An 8,323-nucleotide genomic window follows, 5' to 3' on the forward strand; every position below is an offset into this window, starting at 1 on the left:
CATTTGTGATCTGCCCTCAGATCGGTAACGGAAGTTTCATAAAAATAGCGGACACCAGTTCACTGTAGTTAAAAGCAACAAAACTGACCTGCAGTGAGAAATGATCATGTAGGACTTTAGTTTAGGTCCCTCCCAAGATATGCATTGGATTGATTAGTTTCCATAGTATAAGGCGACAAGCACAAATATACCGTAACCTTCTATACCCACCCTCTCTGCGGACATAGCAAAATGGCATTTTTTGGACACTTTTGGCCTTGATTCCCTCAAAGTTACTGTCTACAGGAGCACAAAGGGGTACTGTCGCTATTTGTTTGGGCATATTTAAAGTATTTTTCAGCGAAATGATTATGGTAAAAACAATTTGAGTCCTCAAAACTTGCCATGGACACCAAAAAATGGTAATTTACCCACTTAACGTGGAATGAGTGATATGCCTGCGTGGCGATATACACTGGCATCACAGGGTAAGAGTTAGTGTATTACAAATACAGCTAACTCCTGACAGATCAAGCTTTACTTATACTCACTTCCATTGATTTCTGACAGCAAAAGAAAATGAAGCTGCATCAGTGGCAGTTAACGTCAACGCGTTGAGGGAGTCCGATGTTTTATAGTTGAACAACGCCATGGGTGAAGTCTGAGCAACTTTAACCCACACACATGCTGTTATCGCCGTAATACTCGGGCCAGATGTTGCACTTGTCAGCTCAACATAGTTGTCAACGCTTCGAGTCGGGAAGACGAATTTGAAATCCGGCATAGTTTCTAATAAGAAATATTAACATGAAGAGTTTCTCGTTAAAGGAGATTACTTGAAAACATTTCACCGCCGAAACTCTTCAAACGGCTTATTTTCATTGTCTCAGGGGACGGTTCCTGCTTTCACTATTCTTTTACAACCTTTTTAGAACGGCTTCCTAGACCTCCACAAAGGAAACGGCAGCACGCTATACTGATCAACTTTCAACTCTTTGCTCAATAATCTCTTTACATGGCTATTCAAAAGCGAAGGATGTTGTCGTGAACGATGACGTAAGTATTTTTGTTCTGAATTTTCAGGCTCTCTTCCCACAGGCGAAACTAAAGGACTTGTGTTTTATTTTGAAGGAAGGAAAATCGTAATGCTTGAAAAATTCAATCTTTTGCAAATTAAACTGCTCAGAAACTAATAATCTCTGAGAGTTCAAATCTGGCTTTATGTACTTTGCGTCTCGCTTGAAGCTTTCTATTGATTTAAGGAGAATTTATGTTTTAATTATCTTACGTTTTGGAGGATTCTCTTCGACGAGTACCAATCCTACTTCGCCATGGTGCTGAGCCTTGACGATCTCGCTCCAGGCCACCAGGTTACCTTTCTCTGTACCAAATCCCATTGCCATGTCAACCAACGAAAATGGAGGTAGCACATAATTCCACATGTTCACGTGACTCATTAGCCCTGCGAATGACTGCCTTGCTTCAAACGCACCTCCAATTGCATCCTGTTCCTGGCCAAATACCAAAGCCCCACCGCCTTTGATAATATAAGAGTCGCGCCAGCCCGAAAGTTCTCGTTTGAATAAACCATCGATAAAACCTTTGATCACTCCTCCACTATTTGTCCACGTGATGCACACTTGATGCCAATGTTGTACGTCGAGAAAGGGAGCAGAAATGATTCTTCTACACAAAGCCACAAAATATTTGGATCAATTAAGGTTTCTGGGAAACTGCCTACCTACCCCTCCCCTAAGCCAACATTTTGCCCTAAGTGAGAAGTAAGTGATAATGTTAGCTTAGGGAAGGGGTAAGTGGGCAGTTTCCCCAGAAACCTAAATTCATCCAAATATTTTACAATGCAGTTGAACCTCCAGTAAGCGACCACTCAAATCCAAAGATTTAGTGGTCGCTAGCGGGAGGCGGACACTTATGAGAAGAGGTACCGACACATCTACTTTATGGAGAGAATGTATTACTTGCAATTTATATGTAACAACATATGTAAATCCACGTTGTTTCCACACGTTCTTCTCATACTTTGAGTAGCGCAGTACAAACAGTGAATTCAATGATCGGACCATTGTATCAAGTGGTCCCTTAGAAGAGGTTAAAAACAATGGAAAAATTACAAAGCAGGTATCCTTAAAAAAGGTCGAGGGCGGGGATTTAGAGAGGTGGTCTTTTACAAGGCGTTACAACTATTTAACAATTAGTCACCGAAGGCGACGTGAATATCGGCGATTAGTATATACACACTCAGTGATCTTGGTGATTTAAGCAATCTGATTGGTTCGCTATCTCGGACTATTCAACAATATTCATCTCCTAGCGAGTGGATAATGTGTGAGCTCGGTGTTCTTCCCATATTTTTAGAGAAAGATCTTTTAAAAGTCGACAAAATCCTAGAGTTGACATTTTTAAGGCAAGAAAAGACTTAGAAGCATTCAAAACGGCGTTTTTCCGTTTACAGTAGCTGAGTTTTGTGCTCGATTAATTGTGTACAACTCCCGTTTATTCGCGTCGAAGAAGCTGTTTCGTGATCTCAGCGTTTCCTAACTAGAAAATTTGGCCCAAAACTCAGGGGCACCCAACGATAATATAGTTCAAAACCACTTAAACATAGCATTGTTAAACTTATTTTAGTATTTAAACGGTAGATATAGGCATATTTTTATCCCCTAAAAATTTTATCATCTGTTCGGATTTCCTAGCTGAAAGTCTAATGATCCGAAAATTATAGGGATCAAAACTTACCTTTTCGAAAATCTCAGACAAAAAAGAGGCTCCCGAAAATTGTAGGTGAGCTTTTTAGGGTAAAAATTCGTTAAAAAATGTCCAATGATTACATTTTTTAGATGTTCGAAAATCCTAGGAGAGGCAGGCAAGCAAGAAATTTTACAACAAATGTTCCGAAAATTCTAGATATCAAATCGTCTTCGGAACAGATATTTCCCTGAAAAATCGAAGTTTATTTATGACAACAAATTTGAAAGCAAATTTTTGCAAAAATTCTACGTTTCAAGTAAATAGGAAAAAGAATGATACAGGAAGACGCCTTACCTCGAGCAACCGAGCCGCCATTTTTGCCAGCACTTCATGCGAAGAACGACACAAAATACCTTTTGGCTATAAACTTGGCGAGTCAACAGAAAACAACAAAGCTTTACTTTTCGTCTAAGGGGAGGAAATAATTCAAACTTATAACGGTTCCATTTAAGCCATTACGCTGTTGTTTGTAAAGTGATGAACTTGTGAATTGCCATGTTTGGAAATTCTGCAAAGATCTATTTTTAAACTTTCGCGTGATTTGATCCGTCAATCAAATCGTGCTTTTTAATGGTTTTCTTTCTGATTTCGTTGAGATCACTTCTTGTGTATAATTATACTAAAACAATTATTCTTTTCAATCCCGGTTAATAGTGGCTTTAGGAATATTTACCTCGCCGCGTTGAATAATCAGCCACTATTCCACTATTCGAAGTCGAGGTGACTTTTCGCTGATATTCACGTCGCCTGAGGCGACTAATTGTTTTAGTATAATTACATTGATGATTATTCGAGAAAATAAAATAAGAAAAGAGACATATTTTTGAAAGATTTTGGGGCATTAAGATGTCGGTCGAGGGCGGCTGTGACCGACAACAAGTTGGTTTTCTTATAATTGCTGCCGTCGGTTTTCCTCATGGACACGTAAAATTTTGCCAGAAATTTATTTAATTCATCGACTACCATGTTTTCTATTTAAGTTGTGAACTCTTGCTGCTGTTGAAATCATTCTGTAGAACAAAATATTTCGCGAAAGTTACTAAAAGTTGCCGACACTTTGAAGCAAAAAAATGTAAACAAACATACCAGTTTTCAGCAAATTGCGTTATTTGCAAAAGAGAAATTTTATCAACCTACCCTTTAATAGCTTGACTCCAAATTTTCCGAAAATTTTTTAGCATCTTTTGTTTTTTGAGGGCAGCATTTTCTTTAACTTGATCAATTTCCGACTTCAAAACATCAACAAATCTGGCTGTCATTTTGAAAACTGCTAGCCATCAATGGTGTAATCACCGCACGGTGATTATAGCAGGATGAAGCGAAGCTCTTACCAATCATAACGCTCATTTTCGATAATCATCAATGAAATTATACTAAAAGGTTTTGCAATAGAAATGAATTACGTTCTTTTTTTTCTTTTCTTTTTTTTCCTTTTCCAATACAACTTTATTGAACATACACACGTACAATTAACATTCACAAAAGACAATCTGCAACAAAACGAAAACTACAACTTGAAGCTGACAAAAAAGAAACCTAACACAACAAAAACATTAGTGGTAACTAAAATTAAATGGGAGCGCAATCAGTTAAGTAAACAGAATTTCATACAGACAATTTTGTTCTGAAATCTTTTTCGCGACCAGTCGTACAAGAAATATATTTTTCTAGACTAATTTTATCATTATTACCTTCTATCAAACAGCTGAAAAGCACCGCTGACCGGACGAGACTCTTTGTGTATATACCATTTAGTTGAAGGTTATCTATTTCCAAGTCTTTTTAATTAACCTTTTTGCCGTGCAAAAGAGGTGATTTCGCCCGATAAAAGGTAATACACGACAGTCTTCAATTCTGTGGATTCTTGATTCCAGGTACTGGAGTGAAACTAGTACCTGGGCTCGCCGATGTTCTTTTTCACCTGCTCAACTTGGGAGCCTGTTGGCAGGATCTCTCTAGCTAGATGGGCTAACGCAAACTCCTTCCCAGCGCTTCTCAAGAGAAGATGGAGAGGAAACTGAGAGACCGCCGCCAGCCCGGCCTGACGCGTTTTTTCATGTGGCTTACTGGTTTTAAAAACCGGTTCCGTTAAAAGTAGAACGCGTGTGCCCTGTTGAGACACACGCTGGAAATTGCTGAGTCCAAAGTTGTTATCACGCAAGATGGTTATGTAAGCTGCACAATGCTTTACTTACCGATACTCATTTTTAATGTACACCATCACACCTGTTTCTTTTCTGAAGACAATAACTATTTGGTTGTTATTATCGCTGTTGGCATAACCGAGCAGGGTACTAAACTGATCCATTTGTGAGAGTCTGGTCCATGAACATAACGTAAAGTGCTGGATGTCCGGTAGAGACCCAGGATAGAGAATGTAATTCATATCTGACAGGCTGGTAAAATTCAACGAAACGAAGGAAGAGTGGTCTTGAAGCAAAAACAAAAAGAAAGAACATGAGGGCGGCTCATAACATTACCATAACGTAGGATAATTTTAACATAAGGAACGTTTTGTTAAGTGAAAAAGCTGTATTCACAAGCTTTATCTATATATGAAAGGCTATGTCTATTTAGTAAAATCCAACTAGTGGTCTATTACCAATGCTGCGTTCTGATTGGTTGAGCTACTACTAGGCTATGTGTTACAGCCCACCAGTAGCAAAAACCGCCGGCTTTGAAAACCAAAACAATGGCGGGTGAATCGCGTTTTGCTAGCTAAAGTTGTTTCGTCTCGATATTTTTGACCAACTAGTTGGATTTTACTGAAACAATTATTCCTCTCGCCCTCATGGCCTCTGAGTCAATAGCCCGGGCTCGAGGAATAATTGTTAAATATGCACCAATAAATTTGTTATATTTTCCAGTTGGTGACGTCGTGAAAGTTTCAACACCATTCACAGTCGATAGTAAAATAACTTTATCTTCAGTTAGAAACCACTGAGTCTCGAAACAGTGGAATAGGAGACAGCGAAAAAAAACAAACAAAACAAAACAAAAGAAAACAACAAAAAAACCAACACAAACAAAATTAGTAGGGAAACGATTCCAACTCATCCTCTTTTCCAGCGGGATCATTACGATCCATAGGCCAAGTTTTATTGCGATAGTTAGCGGAGGAGACCCCATGCAGGAGAGTACTCAAGAAAGGTTTTTAACAAGGGAGGTCCAACCCCTTACTCGTTTATATGCCATTAGGGACTTTACGATCCGGTAACGGCGACGTCCATGAAAACGCCTCTGAAAAAAAGACTTCGAATCATTTTAAACTTTTTCGCGATTATCCCAATTCGCCCTGTTGCTTAAAGGAAGGGGATTTTGGCTGGAGTTGAAGAGAGGGGAGCGCGCTCAAGTTCGGACAGAGATGGTAGAACTTATCGCCTTGCCGTTCCCGTTCCCAAGTAAACTTAAAATTTGGTCACTTCACGTCGTAGTAGTGCAGTGAAGGCAAAGAAATGTACAAAAAAGCGTGATGTACGTGCAGAGAGTTGTTTTGCGTATTAAACCTTAAGATGTCTCAAGCAGTGAGAAAAGGCGGCTCATTGTCTTTGTAGGTTAATTTTTTAATTCAATACTTGGTTCTATTTTTCCTACATAGGCCTCCGACATTCGGTAAAGTCTTACATAGTCACGAAAAAGCGAATTCCCCTGTCGTCTGTAATTATCCAGATAGATGATAGTAATGCTGGCTCACCTGCTCCAGTGCATTTCGATTCCCCTGACAAATGCACGCCTCCTTTCCAGCCTTTCCAGAAATCCCGCCACTTAAGAACGTTTCCCACTGGAGTAGAGCAGTTTGTGCCTACTATTTGTATCTCATTTTCAGACATGGAATAATCCCACATGTTAACACGGCTAATATTTCCCATGAAAGCCCGATTTACATTAAATGCATCATCTTGAATTTCTTGACCAAGCACCAATTGTTCGCCATGAAACTCGAGAACGTGATTGTTCCTAAATTTAGTACCAGAACGTCTGGGATTGGTTTTTCCATCGACGTACACTGACCATGCACCTCCGGAGCTCTGCCACGTGACACACAAGCAGTGCCACGTGCCGTCATTCAATGGAGCCCCATAGAACCTTCTAGAACACAAAATACGAAATGTTGTCTTTTTTTAAATAAAAAGGATCAAACATAGCTGATTGGCCAATGCGCACGTGCTCTAATTTTGTTTGTGCATTTTAAAATAACGTGAAAATCGAACAATGAAGCAACTCGTCGGCTGGTCAGTCAGTCAGTCATTTTGACTCAATCTGAAGGTTACCAGGCTACTAAGTCAGCTAGTCCCCTAATACACAACCTCATTGTAGACATCCTTTTCCGCCATTTTGTCATTCCACTATGTATACGGTCAGCCCGCCGCGTAAAAAGAGGAGATTGGTCATTCAAAGGTTAACCAACAGTCAGTCAGCCAGTAAGTAAAGTTACGGTAAAACAGGGGGCAAAAACGTGCAACTTGTTTGCAACATTGCTGAAAAACAAGTTGAAAAGCAATGTTGCTCGTTTTAAAAGCCAGTATAGCTTAAGGCACGGTGTGCACTAGTCACCGGCAAGGCACTCTTTAGTCGTCAGTTAGCCAAGCAGACAGATTGGAAGGGGAAAAGGTTCAGACAGAGGGTCCATCAGTACAATATAATTAACAGAGTAGCCAGTCAGTCAAGTGGGTCGAGTCATTGCAAAACGATTCTGTTAAGTCAGTCAGTCAACATAAAAGTCACGTACATGAGTGAGGTAGTGAGTGAACGAGTCAGCCAGTCAGTCTGTCAAAAAAGCAAGTTTAAGTTTAAGACAGTAAGGCAGTTGTCAGTTTAAGACGAAAGCAATTTGTTAAACTGACGTAAATTTAATTTCCCTTCTCTTCCAAGTATTTAGCTAGGTTTTTCATTTCCTACTCATCCACGCATTTATTAGGTAGTTATTTTAAAAATGCTCTCACCTCTTGCTTCCTTTAACATAAAAAGAGCACTCTCCAGTTTCATCACAGTTGATAGCCACAAGTCCAGACACGAGGCCAAACTGACCTGCTTGACTGGTTTGAAACCAGATGCACAGGGTGAACGCTGTAAGGCTACGAGTTATCGTAGTGCTGTTAACATAGTTCGACAAGCTCTTTGTTTGGAATGTCAAGTCATAGCTGTCTGAGAAGACAATGCAATGAAAACACAATCGATACTATTGAATGCAATTTTATTACAAAAAATAGTAAAAGGTGTACATTTTGGAACCCTGTAAGATGTGCTCGCAATAGACCTAATTCACGATGATACCCGCCATCTTTGCACGCGCCTTTTTTTTCGGTTCAGCGTTTTTGTCTAAATCACTCCAAATAAATGTTGTAAGCGAAACCTGATCTTTCAGGGGGCAAACAAAATTAATGTTTAAATTTGCCAAATACGAGAAATCGCTCCCGAGTTTGTTTATTCTCTCAAATAAAACAATACGACAATTTTAGACTTGCAAATTGCAAAGTTCGAGTTTCGACAAGTTTCGTGTCATTATTGCTTGCGGTGCGGAAATCTTCGGTCACTACTGCATTCCAAAAAAATAACAGCGATCACTTCCACTCAA

This window comes from Porites lutea, chromosome 13 (assembly GCF_958299795.1).
Source record: "Porites lutea chromosome 13, jaPorLute2.1, whole genome shotgun sequence".
NCBI lineage: Eukaryota > Metazoa > Cnidaria > Anthozoa > Scleractinia > Poritidae > Porites > Porites lutea.